This window comes from Bos grunniens, chromosome 2 (genome assembly GCF_055505025.1).
Source record: "Bos grunniens cultivar Pamir isolate PY7600 chromosome 2, Bosgru_T2T1.0, whole genome shotgun sequence".
Lineage (NCBI taxonomy): Eukaryota > Metazoa > Chordata > Mammalia > Artiodactyla > Bovidae > Bos > Bos grunniens.
Window position 1 is genome coordinate 13,902,281 of NC_141166.1, and position 18,871 is coordinate 13,921,151.

Sequence of the window (18,871 nt, forward strand, 5' to 3'; positions counted from 1 at the left end):
CTGGGTCAGGGCAGGAGCCTCAGCTCTATTCTCTCCCATTACAGTCCCCAGACCTCACCTCAGGGTCCTGGTTCATGGTTCAGTGAGAGACAACACTACTATCTGTATTTGCTTCCTAACTTTGCATCACCAGGAGATTGGGAGTTGATAGAAAGTTCTGGAACCCTTGAGTTCAAGGTACCTGGAAGCTGACCTGTGCCAGGCACACAGATGCCATCTGCATCACCCCACTGAAACTTTGACACAGCCACGTGAAGGTGTGTGATTCCCCCATGGGGACGCTGGATGGGGACACTGAGACTTGGAGGGGTCTGCATCTCACCTACAACTCACAAGTGCACGCTGGGGACAGAGCAGGCCGTGGACCCTGAGCCCTAGCCCCCCCAACTCCCAACCCTTGCCCATAGCACTGCCCTCCCTCTGGCACCTCCCAATCTGCCCAGCCCAAGGCCTCCAGAAGCCCCTTGGCAGTGATGGTACCACAGGCTCCACTGGGGGAAGAGAGAAATCACAGCCCTGCTTGATGCGTTGTGTCTGCCACCTGGGTCGGGTCAGGGCTGCGGGAGAAGCAGGTATAATCAGTCCAGATGGAGCTGCTGAATCAGCCCCACGTACTCCGTCCTGAGCCCCGTCACTTACTCCAAAGACCTTGTTGTGCCTACTCTTCACTCTGTAAATTTCAAAGTGGCCTTTGGCCAAAAGCGATAAAATTCTGACCTAGAAAAGTTAAAAGGCCTTTGAAATTATGAGCCCGGAGCGCTGGCCTGAGGACAAAGTGGCTGAGGCTGCAGAAGGAAAAAGAAGAAAAGCGGAGCTGCAGTTCCGACTCCTTCAGGTCTTCGGTGAAGTCCGTGGGCCCAGATCCCCGATCTGACCTGTGAGTGGAGAGGAAATGAGAACGTGGTATCAGGGGGCACCCAGCATGGGGAGGGGTACATGCAGGGTCACTTTGCAGCTCCAGCCAGGACAGCTATGCATCCAGGAGCTTGGGAGCCCTGCCATGGTCACAGCTCCAAGGAATGCTTCTCCAAGTGTTAGGGCTTGCATCACTGTGGAGTTTATAGCAACGCACTTGAAGGTGTCCAGAGCCTCAGAGACACCAAGTCCCCCACACCTGGGCCATCCTGATGACATCACTGGCAGAGCCAACATGTTTTACCACATCCCACCAAAAAGGCCAGTTCCTCATGCGTTGCTCTCTGCTCTGTGTCTGGACTTCAGGGCACCCCTCCTGCCCAGCGGTGGTCCTGCTCTGCTCATAATGCCTCACAGGTAGGAACACCACTGCAGGGCATGCTGATGGGTGCAGCTGTGAGCATTGGGCAGTCTCCACGTGAGGACTGGCTGGGAATGCTAAGGTGTTCATAAACTGTGAGCAGCCTTCAGCCATGACGGGTGAGGGGTTAGAGGAGGCGTTCCAGCTCGCTTGCCCACCCCCCCAAGATGAGATTGTTGTAGAAAAGAGAGTGGGACACAGGAGTATAGTCACATCTCAGGTCACATCCAAGTCCCTGGGACGGCCATCAAGTGTGGCTTCTTGACTTCTCACAGGAAAGAACCAAGAGTGAGCCATAGGAGAGTGAAAGAAGGTTTATTCAGGGAGGAAACACACTCCTTAGACAGAGTTCGGCCGTCTCAGAAGGCAAGAGAGGCACCACGGTATGGGGCTTGTCAGTTTTTATGGGCCTGGGTGATTTCGTGGGTTAATGAGAGGGAAGAATATTCCAACTATTTGGGGGAAGGGATGGGGATTCCAGGGAGTGGACCAGCACCTACCTTTTGACCTTTACAGTCATGGCGCTGGTCGGTGTCGCTTCGCATGCTGATGTGTGAACAGAATACTGAGGCTCAAATTCCAGTGGAAGACTACTACTCCGCATCTTGGACCTGGTTGGTTCCAATCTGTTTATATCATGTCCCTGGGCTACATCATTCTCTTAAAGGTTACGCCCTGCCCTGTTCCCGTCTCCCCTCAGGGGTGGTTGCCTTTTCTCTAGGAGTCTTTCTGGGTCTCAGAACTTGAAGAGAAGGATTCTTAGATAAACCATCATGTCTGGGATATTGAATTTTAAGGAAACTGGCTTAAGGAAGTTAGTGTATGTTGATTCCTCATTTGTTCGGGTCTAGATGCCACAGTTCCTGGAAGAAATGCTTCAGTTTACGGATAGAGTGGCGGCCAGTTTCTAGCCTAAATAATAATGAAAGCAAGCCCTCCGCTCTCTGTGTTTCATTATATGCTGTCTTCCGTTTCTTTAGAGAGAGGGGAGTTGTCTTTAATTGACTCTCCTCCATCATTTTCTGGAGAAGGCAATGGCACCCCACTCCAGTACTCTTGCCGGGCAAATCCCATGGACGGAGGAGCCTGGTGCGCTGCAGTCCATGGGGTCGCTACGAGTCGTACCCGACTGAGTGACTTCACTTTCACTTTTCACTTTCATGCGTTGGAGAAAGAAATGGCAACCCACTCCAGTCTTCTTGCCTGGAGAATCCCAGGGACGGGGGAGCCTGGTGGGCTGCCATCTATGGGGTCGCACAGAGTCGGACACGACTGAAGTGACTTAGCAGCAACTTAGCAGCCATCATTTTCACCTAGATATGAAGTGCTTTCTCACCTCTGAACTCTTTCAGTCCCGGTGCCAACCTAGGGATGTGGCAAGCTGGTGACCCCTTGGAGCAGAGCAGACAACTAGGGAATCCAAAGCCTGAAAGCAGAAAAAGATGGCATGGCCATCATACACACGAGCAGGCAGCACTCACAGGGTCCCTGCCCCACCCAGGAGTCTGACACGTGACCCAGTGGGTTTTAACATGTGCAAGATTTCAGCGCAAATGGCAAATGCAAGCACTCATGTTCTGCTTCCGCATTCCCATGGCAGACATCACTAATCCATCCCACCACTCTTTCTCTCTGACCTTGAACTCCATCCCAAACTCCTTACCAAGGCAGCACATCAAGCAGATACAACCATCCAACTGGTACTGTTTTGAGAGATGATCCTTTTTGCCCAATAAGAATAAGGAAATCTCAGGCTACATAAAATGTTGATGGTAGAGTCAGAGAGGCCTGGGTTTGAATTCTAGCTTATAAATGACTAACCAGGGCAGCATTGGACAAGCATATTTATCACTCTGAGCCTCAACTATCCCATCTGTAAAATGGGGGTAATTGGTATCCCATAGGGCTGTTGAGAGGATTACATGAGAAAATCCCTGACCCAGCACATGGCACAGGGCAGATGTTTAACGATAGGATCCAAACTGAAGAGAGGGTCTTCTTTGGCTAACATGGGTGTTTTGTTTCTTGATCACCTGATGACCATCTGGTGGCCACTTTTATCACCAAAGTTGGGAGTCAGGATTCACTGGTGTGTTGGGAAGGTCACTGGGTAGGTGTCAGAGGCCTGTGTCCCCGCCCTAGGTCTCCTGCGAACCAGTTGCATGTTCTAGGTTCTAGGGCAGGTCCCCTCCTCCTGGGGGTGGGGGGATGTGGAAGTGGGGGGAGGGGTAGCTGTGGTAGAAGAATGTTGTCCTACCCGGAAAATAGGATTAGCCTAGATCACCACTGCTCCCTTCAGACATTTAATAAATCTTTTTTTGGTGGCGCTGCATGTTCACCACTGTGCGTGGGCTTCCTCTAGCTGCAGTGAGAAGGGGTCACTCTTTGTTGTGGCGCACAGGCTTTCACTGCGGCGCCTTCCCTTGTTGTAGAGTACAGGCTCTAGGCGCATGGGCTCAGTAGTTGTGGTGCATGGGCTCAGTAGTTGCAATTCTCAGGCTCTAGAGCACAGTCTCTGTAGTTGTGGAGCATGGGCTCTAGTTTATTCACATCACATGGAATCTTCCTGGACCAAGGATCAAACCCATGTCCCCTGCATTGGCAGGCAGACTCCCATCCCCTGTACCACCAGGGAAATCCTTCTTAAGATGAGCTGCCACTTAATCCAGAGAAGGCAATGGCACCCCACTCCAGTACTCTTGCCTGGAAACTCCCATGGATGGAGGAGCCTGGTAGGCTGCAGTCCATGGGGTCGCTGAGGGTCGGACACGACTGAGCGACTTCACTTTCACTTTTCACTTTCATGCATTGGAGAAGGAAATGGCAACCCACTCCAGTGTTCTTGCCTGGAGAATCCCAGGGACGGGGGAGCCTGGGAGGCTGCCATCTACGGGGTCGCAGAGTCGGACATGACTGAAGCAACTTAGCAGCAGCAGCAGCAGCAGCCACTAAATCACCACCCCTACCTGCTCTACCTTCCCATTTCCTAAACAAATTCTCAAAGTTTGGTCCCATGGAGTTAATGGGAAGAAACCTGCCTCCTAATGTAATGCAAATCCCAGCCCACCTTATTGTGCAGCAGTTCATTTGTACTTTCTTGATGACACAATCTGTCTCCGTCTCCAGTAGAGTCTCTAATCCCTGCAATTTCCATGGTGCTAGTAATTACGGGGAAAAAAAGTCTGAAGCACAGAAATTCTGCACCTTGTCTATGAGATTACATACTTTAATGGAGTTTATTAAATTTATTCTGCTGCTAGTGAGGAGATTAAAGTCACTATGCAGCTCTAGAGGGCAAAACAAGGACCAATTGGCAGAATCTTCCAGGAAGCAGGTAGGAATTCAGAAGGAAGAAGCACTTTCTGCTATCAGAGCTGGTCAACATCAAATCAGCCCCGTGAGGGCGGAGGACAAGACCAGCAGGGTCCAGAACCTGGTGTGGTCACTGTGGGGGGTGATGAAGAGGGGTGGCTGAGGATCATACCTGAGTCCATTTTCTAATTCCCACTTTCCAGGGATTTGGAAGAGTGAGTCAGTTTTTCTAAACCTCTGTTTCTCCATTGCCTCCTCTGTGAGACGATGACTGCCCTGCCTAGCATAGTACGGTGAGCAGGCACACTATTAATTATTAAGAGCTGGGAGGAGGCTCCCTCCTACTCCTACTGTCCTCGGGGAGGGTGGTCCTACAGATGCCCTGGCCTTTCCTTCCCAAAGAACTGGGGGAGTTTGAGGAGAGCAGGACCAGCTCATGGGGCCCACCCTTATCACTCTCTCTTTGGGAGCCTGACTGTCTTAGGAAGCTTGCCATCTGCCCTGAGTTCCCACTGCCAGAGGTTTTACAGCAATGACTCCCAACACCCTGACCCTGAGGAAGCCTATGGGGTCCAGCGTTGCCTCCAGTAATGGGGTGACTGCTCTCTAATCCTGGGGCCCACAGTAGGGGTCCATAGGCCTGCAGGATGTGTCCCATACTCCAGCAACAGCTTAATCAGTGATAAAGGGGAGACCCGTTCTCTATCTGCCATGCCCGGGACCCTCTGCTGGGTTTAGAATCAGGGAAGCAGATGCTTCCAGCAGGCCCCCTAAAGCGTTATTATCATCACAAGGACTGAGACTTAAAGACACCACTGGCAAAGCAGCTGACATGAGAATTCTGTTTCTAGAACATCCACTCCCCCAAAGGCTGAACCATAACACATGTCTTCGTCACTAAGTCCAGCCCCAGCACAGTGCCCAGCACATAGTAGATGTTCAGTACATGATATCGGGGGCTTTTCTGGTGGCTCAGACAATAAAGAATCTGCCTGCAATGTGGGAGACCTGGGTTCAGTCCCTAGGTTCGGAAGATCCCCTGGAGAAGGGGATGGCTACCCACTCCAGTTTTCTTGCCTGGAGAATTCCATGGACAGAGGAACCTGGCAAGCTACAGCCCATAGGGTCACAAAGAGTCAGACACGACTGAGTGACTAACACTTTCAAATAATACTGAGTGAGTTAATTTTACCACTATGACAAAGATATACAATCTCTTCCAGAAAATAAAGAACATCCATGCAAAACCCACATTTAACTTAGTGGTGAAACACTGAATGATTTCTGACCAAGATTAGAAACAAGTCAAGTATATCTGCTTTTTTCACTCCTATGTCCCTAAGGAACATAGTACTAAAATTCACAGCCATTGCAATAAGGTAAGAAAAAGAAATAAAAGACATACAGTTTGAATAAGAAGAAATAAAACTATCTCTCCTTGCAGATGACAGGTTGTCTGTGTAGAAAATTCCAAGGAATCTTCAAAATACTTCCCAGAATTAAGTGTGTTCAGCAAGGCTTCTGGATATACAAAATCAATGCACTAAAACCAATTATATTCCTATAAACTAACTGAACACACAGAAACCAAAATTAAAAACACAGTACTACTTAAAATTGTATCAAAGAAAATGAAGCATTTAGCTATGCACTTAACAAAATACATCCAGAATCGTATGCTGAAAATTATAAATTAGTGATAAAAGAAATTTTAGAAGACCTAAATAAATAAATGGAGAAACAGACTGTGCTCATGGATCTGAATATTCAACATATTAAAGATGTCAACTCTCACCAAATTGATACACAGGTTTAACACAATTGTTAACAAAATGCCAGGAAGGCTTTTTGTAAACATAGGCAAGCTTGTTCTAAACTGTATATAGAAAAACACAGAACCTAGGACAGCTAAAACAATCTTGACAAGGAAAAAAATGGGAGGAATCACACTATGTAATGTTAAGATGTACTATGCTGCTGCTGCTGCTGCGTCACTTCAGTCGTGTCCAACTCTGTGCGACCCCATAGACAGCAGCCCACCAGGCTCCACCATCCCTGGGATTCTCAAGGCAAGAATACTGGAGTGGGTTGCCATTTCCTTCTCCAACGCATGAAAAGTGAAAGTGAAGTCGCTCAGTCATGTCCGACTCTTCCCAACCCCATGGACTGCAGCTTACCAGGCTCCTCCATCCATGGAATTTGCCAGGCAAGAGTAGTGGAGTACTGGTTTCCATTGCCCTCTCCGAAGATGTACTATACAGCTACATTAATCAAGATACTGAGATTTTGGTAGAAGGATAGACACATCAGTTCAGTTCAGTTCAGTTGCTCAGCCATGTCCAACTCTTTATGACCACATGGACTGCAGCATGCCAGGCTGCCCTGTCCATCACCACTTTCAGAGGTTGCTCAAACTCATGTCCATTGAGTCAGTGATGCCATCCAACCATCTCATCCTCTGTTGTCCCCTTCTCCTCCTGCCTTCAACTTTCTCAGCATCAAGGTCTTTTCCAATGAGTCAGTTCTTCCCATCAGGTGGTCAAATTATCAGAGCTTCAACTTCAGCATCAGTCCTCCAATGAATAGTCAGGACTGATTTCCTTAGAATTGACTGGTTTGATCTCCTTGCAGTCCAAGAGACTCTCAACAGTCTTCTCCAACACCACTGTTCAAAAGCATCAATTCTTCAGCGCTCAGCTTTCTTTAAGGTCCAACTCTCACATCCATACATGACTACTGGAAAAAACATAGCTTTGACTAGATGGACCTTTGTTGGCAAAATAATGTCTCTGTTTTTAGTATGCTGTCTAGGTTGGTCGTAGCTTTTCTTCCAAGAAGCAAGCGTCTTTTAATTTCATGGCTGCAGTCACCATCTGCAGTGATTTTGGAGTCCAAGAAAATAAAGTCTGTCATGGTTTCCATTGTTTCCCCATAGACTCATAGATCAATGGAACAGAAAACAGAACTCAGAAGTAGACCTAGCCAAATGCATTCAAATGATTTTTGACAAAAGTGCAAAAGCAATTCCATGGAGGAAGAATAGCCTACCCAACAAGAAGACCTCAGAAATTACACATCTGTAAACAACAAAATTAACCTCAACTCATACAAAGCTCATAATGGATCATATGTTGTTGTCAGTTGTTCAGTCACGTCCAATTCTTTGCAACCCCATGGACTGCAGCGCACCAAGCTTCCCTGTCCTTCACTATCTCCTAGAGTTTACTCAAACTCATGCTCATTGAGTCAGTGATGCCATCCATCCATCTCATTCTCTGTTGTCCCCTTTTCCTCCTGCCCTCAGTCTTTCCTAGCATCAAGTCTTTTCCAGTGAGTCAGCTCTTCACATCAAGTGGCCCAAGTATTGGAGCTTCAGCTTCAGCATCAGTCTTTTCAGTGAATATTCAGGGTTGATTTCCTTTAGAATTAACTAGTTTAATCTCTTTGCTCTCCAAGGGACTCTTAAGAGTCTTCTCTAGAAACATAATTCGAAACCATCAATTGTTCAGCACTCAGCCTTCTTTGTGGTCCAACTCTCACATCCATACATGACTACTGGAAAAACCATAGTTTTGACTTTGTTACTAAAGTGATGTCTCTGCTTTTTAATATACCGCCTAGGTTTGTCACAGCTTTTCTTCCAAGTAGAAAGTATCTTCTAATTTCATGGCTGCAGTCACCATCCGTGATTTTGGAGCCCAAGAAAATAAAATGTCACTGTTTTCACCTTTTCCCCGTCTATTTGCCATGAAGTGATGGGACTGGATGCCATGATCTTAGATTTTTAAATATTGAGTTTTAAGCCCGTGTTTTCACTCTTCTCTTTCAATGGATCATATACATAAATGTAAAAAATAAAACTTTTAGAATAAAATTATAGAAGAAAGTCTTCCTAATCTAAGGCCAGGTAAAGAGTTCTTAGATTTGATGACACAAGTGTGAACCATCAAGAGAAAATATTAATTAAATTGAACCTCACTGAAATAAAAAACTTTGTTTTTGTGAAAGCCCTTGTGAGGAAGATTCTGACAATGTGAGACACAAGAGTGGGAGCAGGGGAATCAGCACACCCCAGGAAAGGGACCTTGGAACTTGAACCAGACAAGACAGAGGAAGGCAGAACATGTTTTCAAGCCAAATCTGGAGAAAGAGTTTTCTTTCAGTGGCTTAAAGAAGAAATGTTGGACATTTATGTAGAAAAGTCATTATTTCATGCATCCCATGTTTATGGAATATCTCCAAGTGCCTCTTTTCTATGTACTAGGGCCAGAAGTGGACAAGATAGAGAAGGTCTGTCTCTCCCATCTGGGATCCTGTGGTCACCACTGCTAAGGAAAGGAGGAATGGAGGCATCACTCCCACTATTAATTACCTGAAACCAAAAATATGTATGTTACTTTTGCTCTCAGCCCATTGGCCAGAACTAGTCACATGGTGGCAACCTAACTGCAAAGGATGTTGGGAAATATGGGGATGTTTGGTGTCTCCTATTTGAAGCACAAACTCCATTACTATTCAAAGCTGATTATTTTATATAACCCAATGATAAATTGCCTATAGTCTCCATCTCGTAGGTTGACTTGACTTCATGTTTCTCAAGGAATTCAATGCATTTCTTAAATCAATGAGTCAAGATGCTGCTACAGATTATGCCATACACAGTCACGTGGATGGAGAAGATACCACACTATGACCACAGTTAAGATTCCCTCAGAAACAGCCACACCAGAAAGACAGACCCAGAGAATGTCACCTCAGCCTTCACTTCAGCAAAGGCATCTCTTTTCCTCTGGCAGACAGACAACTTGAACACCACTTTTCTCCTGGATGTGACAAGAAGGGCAAAGAGGGAAAAGATTGGGGTAAGGGCTGAGCCTCATTAGTGGGAAGGATGTGGGTGCTAGCTCTGGAATGTTCCATGACAGTGACTGAGTGGTTGGGCTTGGAACCTTCTTTAAATGTGACAGCAGGAGAATCAGGAGACATAGCCCATTCATCACATCTCCTCACCCGCGGTGCTAATGTTTCTGAGTGACCAGGGCCCCCTTCTTGGGAGGCTGTAAAAACCTTTGTAGAAATCAAAGGGCACAGAGTCACAAGCCTGGCAGGGACCCCAGAACAGTAGCCAGTCCAGGTTCTTCATCTTATCAAGGGTCCACGATTGCACAATGCTCTTCACATTCATTTCTTAATTATCTCAAAAACCCGGTTAAGTGATGTTACAAGTTTGTGCCCCTCACAAAGACAGAGTGAAGACCTAATCCCAGTACTGATGAATGAGACTTGTTTGAAAACAAGGTCTTTGCAGATGTAATCAGATTAACATGAGGTCATCAGGGTGAGTCTTCATCCAATAGGACTGGTGTCCTTGTAAGAAAGGGGGAATTTAGACAAAGAAACACACAAGGAGAATGCCCTGTGAAGATGGAAGTGGCAAGATAGGCTGGAAGAGGCAAGGATGACTCCTCCCCAGAGGCTCTGGGGGGAGCGTGACCCTGCTGACACCTTTATTTTGGACCTCTTGCCTCCAGAACCATGAGACGATCAGTTTCTGTTGTTTTTAGTCACCACTTTGTGAACTTTATCATGGCAGCCCTAGAAAATTGATGCAGTTGTCATCCCCACTGGTCAGAAGGATAAAGTGAGCTACAGAGAGCGCAATGCCTGACCTAAGATCACACAGCAGGCTGAGAAAGCAGGGCTCTGATCACCCTCCCTCCAGAGCTGCTCAGCAAAGGCATGGGCTCCTCCAAGTCCCTGGAGAGATTTTGTCCTAGACAGAGCTCTCTTCACTGTGAGGAGTGGAACTGTGTTCCCCTCCCAGATGCGAAAGGAGATTGTAGTCCAGTTCTGAGGCTAACATCTCATGGACTTCTCAAGTGTGGATAGCAGGTGGGTGACTGAGAGTTCAAGGCTGAGTGAGGTGGGGTCACCTCAATGGTTCTCTGACTCCTGGATCAGAATCTGAGCTCACAGAGGGAGGGAGTGGCAGGGATAACCTCACAGTTCCCACTGGATGTGTCTGGTGTCAGTCCCCCCTCCCCCAGCCACTGCCCAGTTCAAGCCTTAATCCTCTGCCTTCTGAATATGTGCCAGAACCTCCCTCACTCCCCACTAACCATTTCCTGCTTCAGCAAGTATTTACTGAGCGCCTACTGTATACCTGGAGATACCTCTGAGTGACAGTGGAGGACAGGGAAGCCTGGTGTGCTGCAGTCCTGCAGTCCATGGGGTCACAAAGAGTTGGACATGACTTAGACACTGAACAACAGCAACAACTGTGTCCCTGAGCCTGTGCTGAGGGGCCAGTGGTAAGCAATACTGAGTGCCTACCTTCAATTTCACTATATTTACAGTGAAATGAGAATCAGCATATAAATCCATAGTGATCATGTGATGCTTGCCAAGATAGAATGCAACAGGGACTCGAAGCAGGGGAGCCTGAAGCAGACGAGGGGATGGAGTTGGGCAAGCATTCATGAAAAGAGGTGCTGACCTTGGTTTTGATGATTAGGAGATGCAGCTGGGAAGATGAAGGAGAAGGCTGCTCCAGGTGACAGGAACAGTACATGCACATGTACAGTCATGGCTAGCATGGGATCCAGGCCACAGTAATTGGTTCAGGGGAGGACACGTGACTCAGCCTGGACCAGTGAGACTCCATCCTGGGACTCTGTTGGAATATTGGGTAAGCAAAGTACTTTTTTTCTACTGAAGCTGCTGGGAGCCTCCAGGAGGAGAGGGTCTACCTGGGAGTGAAGCCCATTCAGAGGAAAGCAGAGGCAAGAGATTGGGTGTAATGGATGCCTGACAACCTCATCTGAATACCTGGATCCAGCTGTACCTGAATTCCCTTAAACTCCTCAGTTACATGAGCCTATAAATTCCTTTTTTCAAGCTTTAATAAGCCAACTTGGATATGTGTTTCTTGTAACAGAAATGGACCCAATCAAAACAATTATTATCCCATTTTCCCACACCACCATGATCCTGCTGGCAGTGGTACACTGGTCACTTACTACCTGGGGATTCAAGCCCAGACCCACTAGTGGGTCTGTGGGAACTGGAGTCTGAGAGAATCACAGTGACAGGCCTGCTGAGGGTCAGGGCAAGAAGAGCTCCAGATGCAATTTAAGAGTCTGAAATAGCTCCCTGAGCCAATCTAATCTGAGAAGATCTGCATGGCAGACAATCTCCAGGAGTTTCTGGAATCCTCACTGCTCACCTCCCACGGCTGGTCTGACCACGATAGTTCTGTTATCAGGTCCGGCAGAACTGAAATGTCCCAGCACCCCCCTGCTACATCCAACAAGGAGGTGGGGGAGAAGTAATTTCACTCTCCTAACATCTAGGGGAGCAGTTCCTCGGCTGCCAGCAGAACGGCCTGGTGGGGGATGGGAGAGTCTCTGGGAGGCCAAGGGCTCGAATGAATCCTGACAGGTAATCATTCCCCAGAGCAGCAGGTGAGTTGTGATTAGTGCTCCTGGGGAGAGAAAGAGGTGACCGTGCCTCACCAGCTCCCTAGGACTCCAGCCTGGAGGCTGAATGTATCCAGTGTAGGGGAGGGGAGGCCCCCAGTGCTATGGGATCGTCTTCCTGGTATAGCCCAGGATCTGCCACCAAAAGGCCCGTCTAGGTTGGTCTCTGCTCATTGGTTGAGGATTAATGTCAAGGTGAAACAGATGTCTTGCCTTCTATACCAAGAGCTTTTAAGGGCAGGAATCAAATCTCATTCACATGACTTTAGACTGTGCTGGCACACAGTAGGGACTTATTATATGTTATTTGCATGACTGGATAAATCATGTATATAAAGAATGAAGGGGTAAGGTGACACATAGGTCGTGGGGGCCCATTTAAGCTTTGGGAGCACAACATGGGGAGAGGTCACCCTCCCCCAGATGGGCCAGGGACTGGATGCTCTAGCTAGCTTGAGGAAACATCCTGGAGAAGGAGGATCTGAGATGAACTCCTGATGGGGAAGATCTGGAAACCAAAGGGCAGAACACATTCCAGATGCATCCTGGGTGGTGGCGGAGGCGGGGGGTGGGGGGTGGGGGTGGGTACATGCCCTGGGTCTACGCATGCATGCACACAATATGTGCTTGCTTAAAGACTAGTGGGATTTGACCTCATGGGAGCAGAAATGAGACTCTGATTTCAAGGTGTTAGGTAGTTAGAATAGGAAAAAGGAGTCCAAAATGGCAGAGGCTAAAAGATAAAGAAAGGGAAAAGCCCACAAAAATGAAGCAAAAGAAAATCCGAGGACCGGAGTGAGAACTTCAGGTGAAACAAACAGCCGTCCTGCCTAGCCCAGTTTACATAGGGCAGGCTCGGGGGGAGGAGAGAAACATATAAAAAGAGGAGCCAAGATTGAGCTCCCTTTATTTTGGGGTTGGCCCACCCTCAGGCCTTGAGGGTGTACCATCCTTTGCTTGCCAAATAAAACTGAGCTGTAACTGAGCTGTAACGCTGGTCTACCGTTTCAAATCTCTGCTGCGGTGAGACAGAACTGAGGGAATTATACACATTCCCCCAACCAAAGGACCCACTAGGTTCTCCTAAGAGTCCTGGGAGAAAGATGTAATTAGATTCACTCTGCAGATGAGGGAACAGAGGGTGCAGTGACCTGCTCTAAGTCACACAGTGGCAGAGCCATCATCTGACCCAGGTCTGACTGAGAGTTGTCCATTCTCAGCCCAGCTCATCCAGGGAAGTCAGGTCCCCTCTCTGCTGAGCCAGGAGCAGTCAGCTGCTGTGCACTGGGGCTGGGACAAGGGGGTTTACAGGTGGAACCCTTGGCGGGAAGGACCTCTCCCAGAGGCTTTTCTAATTCTGTCACAAAGAACGAAAAACAACAGCTTCCAGGATCAGCTCGTGGCAGAAGAGTGGAAGGCTGGAGTCCAGCAGGTGTGTGCCTGTGATCCATCCCTGAGTACACCCTTACCCAGAGAGGCTGAAGGCAAGGCTGAAGGATCTGTCAGAATCTGAGTCCCAGCTGGTTTCCACAGGCCCTGACCACCTCAGGGCCTCATACCAGGGCCAGGAGGCAGCCCTGTGCTATGCGAGTGGGCGTGGGGCCTCCCTACCCATGCCACCCCCTTGCCACCCTATCTCCATGGAGGCGAAAGGGAGCAGAGACACCAGAGTCTGTGATAAGGCCCAGGGTTGGGCAGTGTGAAAGTGTTAGTCACTCAGTTGTGTCTGACTCTTTGTGACCCCATGGATTGTAGCCCTGCAGGCTCCTCTGTCGATGAAATTCTCCAGGCAAAAATACTGGGTTGGGTTGCCATTCCCCTCTCCAGGGAATCTTGCCAACCCTGGGATAGACCCCTGGTCTCCTGCATTGCAGGCAGATTCGTTACCATCTGAGCCACCACAGTTGGGCAGGGCAGCCACAAATCCCACTTGACTTGGGACAGCCCCAGCGTACACCTGTTGTCTGGATGTGATTCATAGCACTGTCCCCTTGCTCTCTCTGAACATGCTGGCTTGACAGCATTACAGGGTCACCTAAGGTGGGGTGTTCTTTAAAGAAAAGGGGAACAAACACTGACTGGGCTTCTAGCAGTGCCCAGGGGCCCCCGACAAGATTTCCTTCTTTTAATCCTCACAAGCTCCCTAAAGCCTAGAGAGCTCTTCCCACCCCATCCACTGTCAGAGGACCCATAATAGATGTTCCAGGAAAGATCGTTTCCTGGGCCAAGTACACCTTTCATGTGCTAATACGCGCAGCGGGATGGAAGAAAACACTGCGCAAGGCCTGGGGGCTGCTGTAGCGGGCAGGCGGAGGCGGTCTTCCTGAAGCTCTGGCTGGCTCAGGCAGGCAAGTGGGGAGAGGCGTTTCATCATGTTTGAGGCAAAACAACAACAATAAGAATAACAATAATAAATCTTCAATCATCTTTTGTAATACTGAGAATAGAAACTCAAAATAGATAGCCCTTTGTTTTGCCAGGCCAGAGGGAGGGTTGGAGAATTCCAGCATGGGTTCCAAGCTCAGTGTAGGGAGGAATGGAGAGCGGCAGATGGAGAGGGGTAACACTGAGCAGAATCCAGAAACCAGAGGGAGCAGGATCCTAAGCCCTGGGAGACTGGATGTCCCACAGTGCCCCAAAGGGCTCAAGTCAGCTGACCTAATACTAAGGGTAATGAGTCCAGAGAGCTTGGGTACCGCACAGAGACAAGTGGAGCCTGGGGGCTGAGTCTGCAGTGTTAAGGAGGCGTGTGTGTGTGTGTGTGTAAGTCACTTCAGTTGTGTCCAACTCTTTGCAACTCCGTGGACTGTAGCCCACTAGATTCTTCTGTCCATGGGATTGTCCAGGCAAGAATATTGGAGTGGGTTGCCACGCCCTCCTCCAGGGGATCTTCTCGACCAGGCGACTGAACCCACGTCTTTTATGTCTCCTGCATTGGCAGGTGTGTTCTTTACCACTAGCCCCACCTGGGAAGCCTGTTAAGGAGGCAGGTGGGATTTACTCCCGGTTCCCTCCTCCTTCCTTCTGCCTCGTGACCCTGGAGTAGGTAAAGCACGTTTCCGACTCTTTCTGATGTTGAGTGTGGCCGTGGAATTTACGGTGGTCAATGGAACACTGGTGGAAGTGGCTGTTGCCAGTTCTGAGCTGAGGCCTTAAGAGGCATGACTCACTCATGCATTCACCTTTGTCACATTTTGGCCAAGGGCCCCGAGGAGAACAGGGAGCCCCTGGTTCCAAGAGAGGCCTAGGAGTGGCCCAGAAATTCATCCAAAGCCTGAAGCAGACCTCCACCCCAGGAGCCTGCAGATTCATAAGTGAGAAAGATAAATGTTTACTGCTATCAGCCTCTGAGAATTTGAAGTTGTTTTGGAAAAGAAACAAAGACAAAAAGAAAACCTAATGCAGTTACCCATGCAGATTTCACGATGGAGTCCTTTTCCTAGAAGCACCTGATGGCATCTCCAGCACACCGCCTCCCTCAGAGGGTTATTCTCCTGGCAGGTTATTCTCATGGCAACCAGGATGCCTCTGTCTTGTCCACCTGCAAGGGGGCCACATTAGCTGAGGACCACTGAACCTCACTTCCCTCCTGGGTCTCCCCAGGTGGATCTGAGCATCTGTGGTGGGTGCGGCACATGCTGAGGGCTCCGCCCATCCTCAGCATCCACTCTGCCCTCCTCCTGGACTGCTGGCCCCTGAAGGCCATCAGTGAGGCCTCCCACCTCTGCCGCCAGTGATGGTGTCTCCAGGAGTCTGAGCCTCTGCTGAGCACCGGGGTCTCTCCCTGCTCCAACAGGCAGTGACCCTGCAAGGCACAGGAGGTGCTGGACAGGTAGGTTGCTCTGGGGAGAATGTCCCATCTCTCGTCTGGATGTTACATGGGCCTCTGAGCTGCACTGCTCAGGAGCTGAGGCTCACGAAACTTGTCGTGAGTATAACCAATACTCCCATGTCCCTATGGAACTGGAAACCGTCCCTGCAGGCACGAAGGGAAAGAACACTCCAAGAAGTTGGCCTTTATTCCTCATAGCCTTCAGAGTCCTCTTGGCCCTGCCCCATGCTGGCTGGGCTAGACCTCCCTCTGCCCCCACCCCCACTTCCATAGCCCTCCAAGACTTTCTTCTCTTGAATCTCAATCAGACCAAAACCACATGATCAGTTTCCACACAGGCTGTTCCCCAGGCTTGGAGGCACCCTTCTGGCGGGTCAGTTCCTTCCCACCCATCAGCCTCTGTGTGATCATCCTCTGTGCTCCTCTATGACAGGGTGGAGAGAAAGAGACAGAGAGAGACAGAGATACCTGGAAAGAGGAAGCAAGTACAAGGAGAGATGAGGGAGAGAGAGACGGCAACCAGCAGAGGAGAGAGAAAAATGGGAAGAGAGGCACACAGAGAAGAGAAAAGCAAAAAAAAGAAAAAGAGACACCTAGAGGGAGATAAAGGTGGAAAAACACATAAAGAAAGACACAGAAACACGTACATGCAAACGCACACAGAGAGAAAGAAAGAGAGCCTTTGGGAGCGGGTATAAAAATGAGGGTGTGACAGAGGCATAAAGAGAATGAGAAATACACTCACACCCACCCACCGCTGCCCCAGCACCCGCGTCCAGAGATGGAGAGATACAATTCAGACAGGCGGAGGGAACAAATGGAGTGTGGGGGCAGAGAAGAGAAAAGGGCACAGATAGCAAGACAGAAAAAAGATAGGGAGAGATGAATACACAGAGAAAGGGAGAGCGAGAGTGATGGGGAGAGGCTGTGAGAGACGCTGGCGGGGAGGGAGCTGGAGGGAGGCAGGAGCCGGCAGCATCAGACGCTGGGAGCTCACCCCCTCCTCGGCTGCCCACAGCCTTCTTTTCTCCACCACCTCCTGACTGGCTCACAGGAGCCTGAACTGTCAGCGGAGTGGAGATGGTCACCCTCCCAGGTCCAGTCTCCCAGACGCGCTCTGCCCTCCACCTGGAGCCCTAAGGACCAAGAGGTGTTGTGGGCGCATCTGCATTGAGCTGGGCTTTCTCCTCCATCCTCCCCTTGAACCAGCCTCCCTGATGGAAGGACAGAGACCCGCCCAGCATCCGCCCCACCCCCAGGCCTCAGAGCCGCTCGGTTCTCCCTGCTGGTTTCTGAGCCGCAAGGACGGGGTGGGCACAACCAAGTCCCCTCAGCAAGCCTCTGCGGGCCCCCCACCACGGATGAGACACAGCCCCTACCCCAGGGACGCCCACACGGGAGGCAAGCAGCCCCCCTCACATGCCCCTCGCTGGAGGCATGACTGTGGAGGCACCTGCCCTCTCGAAGCTTCAGTGCCCACCTCTGTGAAATGGGGATAATGAGACCTCCCCTTCACGCATGTTCCTGTGTGAAGAAGCAGAACTGGAGGAGACGGGCTGACCCCACTCCCATTTCACCAATCTTCTGGGATTAAACAGAGAAGAGGCAAATGTCTGTCCAGTTGCCCCAAACCACATCCCCAGGAGATGAGCCTGGCCTTCAGGGCAATGGGCCTTTGGGTGCAGGAAGCCTAGGTCGAAGTTCTATCAAACACCCCCATCACAGCCAGTTCTCTCTTTGCTGCCGTTCATTTCTCCCAGAGAACAAGATTGGAAAGACAGCTCTAATTTACTTTTCCAGAATGAATAAAGATATGACAGTAACCGGGGTGATGAAGCGCTGGGAGCCCATAATTCACATCTCTCATACTCCACGTTGGAGCCGATTAAGCCAGAGCAACAATCTCAGTCTATTTTCTTCCTCTGTTGCTGAGGAGAGCTGGCTCCCCTGGTTGGCTAGTGGGCATGAGGGACTTAGTAGAAGGGAAACGAGGTCAAGGGGAGGAAGGAGAAGGGTCTTCAAGTGCCTGTGGTCCCATGGTGCGGGTGGGGGACCTCGGGGACCATTTTCTTTTGGGATTGGCTCACCATCGGGCCCCTGGAGGGTGCACAGGTGGAGAGTGTTACTGGGGGTACTTGCATGTGGGTCTATCACTGAGTCCAAAGGCTGTCCTGCTGCAGCAGAAGATAGATGGGCCCCCATCGCAAACAGATGGAATTTGTTCTTTGTGGACCAATACTCCAAGACGAAAATAGTAGGACAGTGGAGGGAGGAGGCTGAGCCCTGCCAAGAGAGAAGTTAAGAGCGCACATATTTCTCATTCTCGAAGTTAGGAGACCACCCCCACCCCCAACTACACATGCGCAGAAGGGCTCTTTGGAGTTCAAAAGGGGCGTGATGCTAAGGGATGCTAACTACCCATAGGCCTCTGAGGTCGAATCCATCTTGCCTAAGAGCTGTGTGTGTACATATGGGAGGATTCTGAGATATACCAAGTATGGCCTCTGAACCAGGCAAATCAAAACGATTGGCCACAGGAAATCCAGAAGAAGTGCCCCATAAAAGTGATTCACACTACCTTGAGACATGCACTTGGCGACTCTCTGCGTCCGCCCGTGTGTTTATCCACACTCACTATATTCTTTTTCCTCCTAATACGTGCTTCACTACTTTCCATCTTTGTGAGAATTCTTTTCTGCCAAGCCAAAGAGCCAGGGCCTTGTCACGGACCACTGATCTAGTGGCTAGGATTTGGTGCTCTTACCACCATGACCTGACCTCAGCCTCTGGCTGGGAACCGAAGCCCCACTTCAAGATGCTGTAGGCTGAGGCCATTCAAGATCACTGCCAGGCTGGATGCAGAGTACCTGGGGGCCAGGACTAGCCGTGTCCACGGGGAGAGTGCCGCTAGACACATGGGAGCACATGCAGCCCGTGCACAGGAAGGCTTTTCCTTAGCACTCACGAGGACTT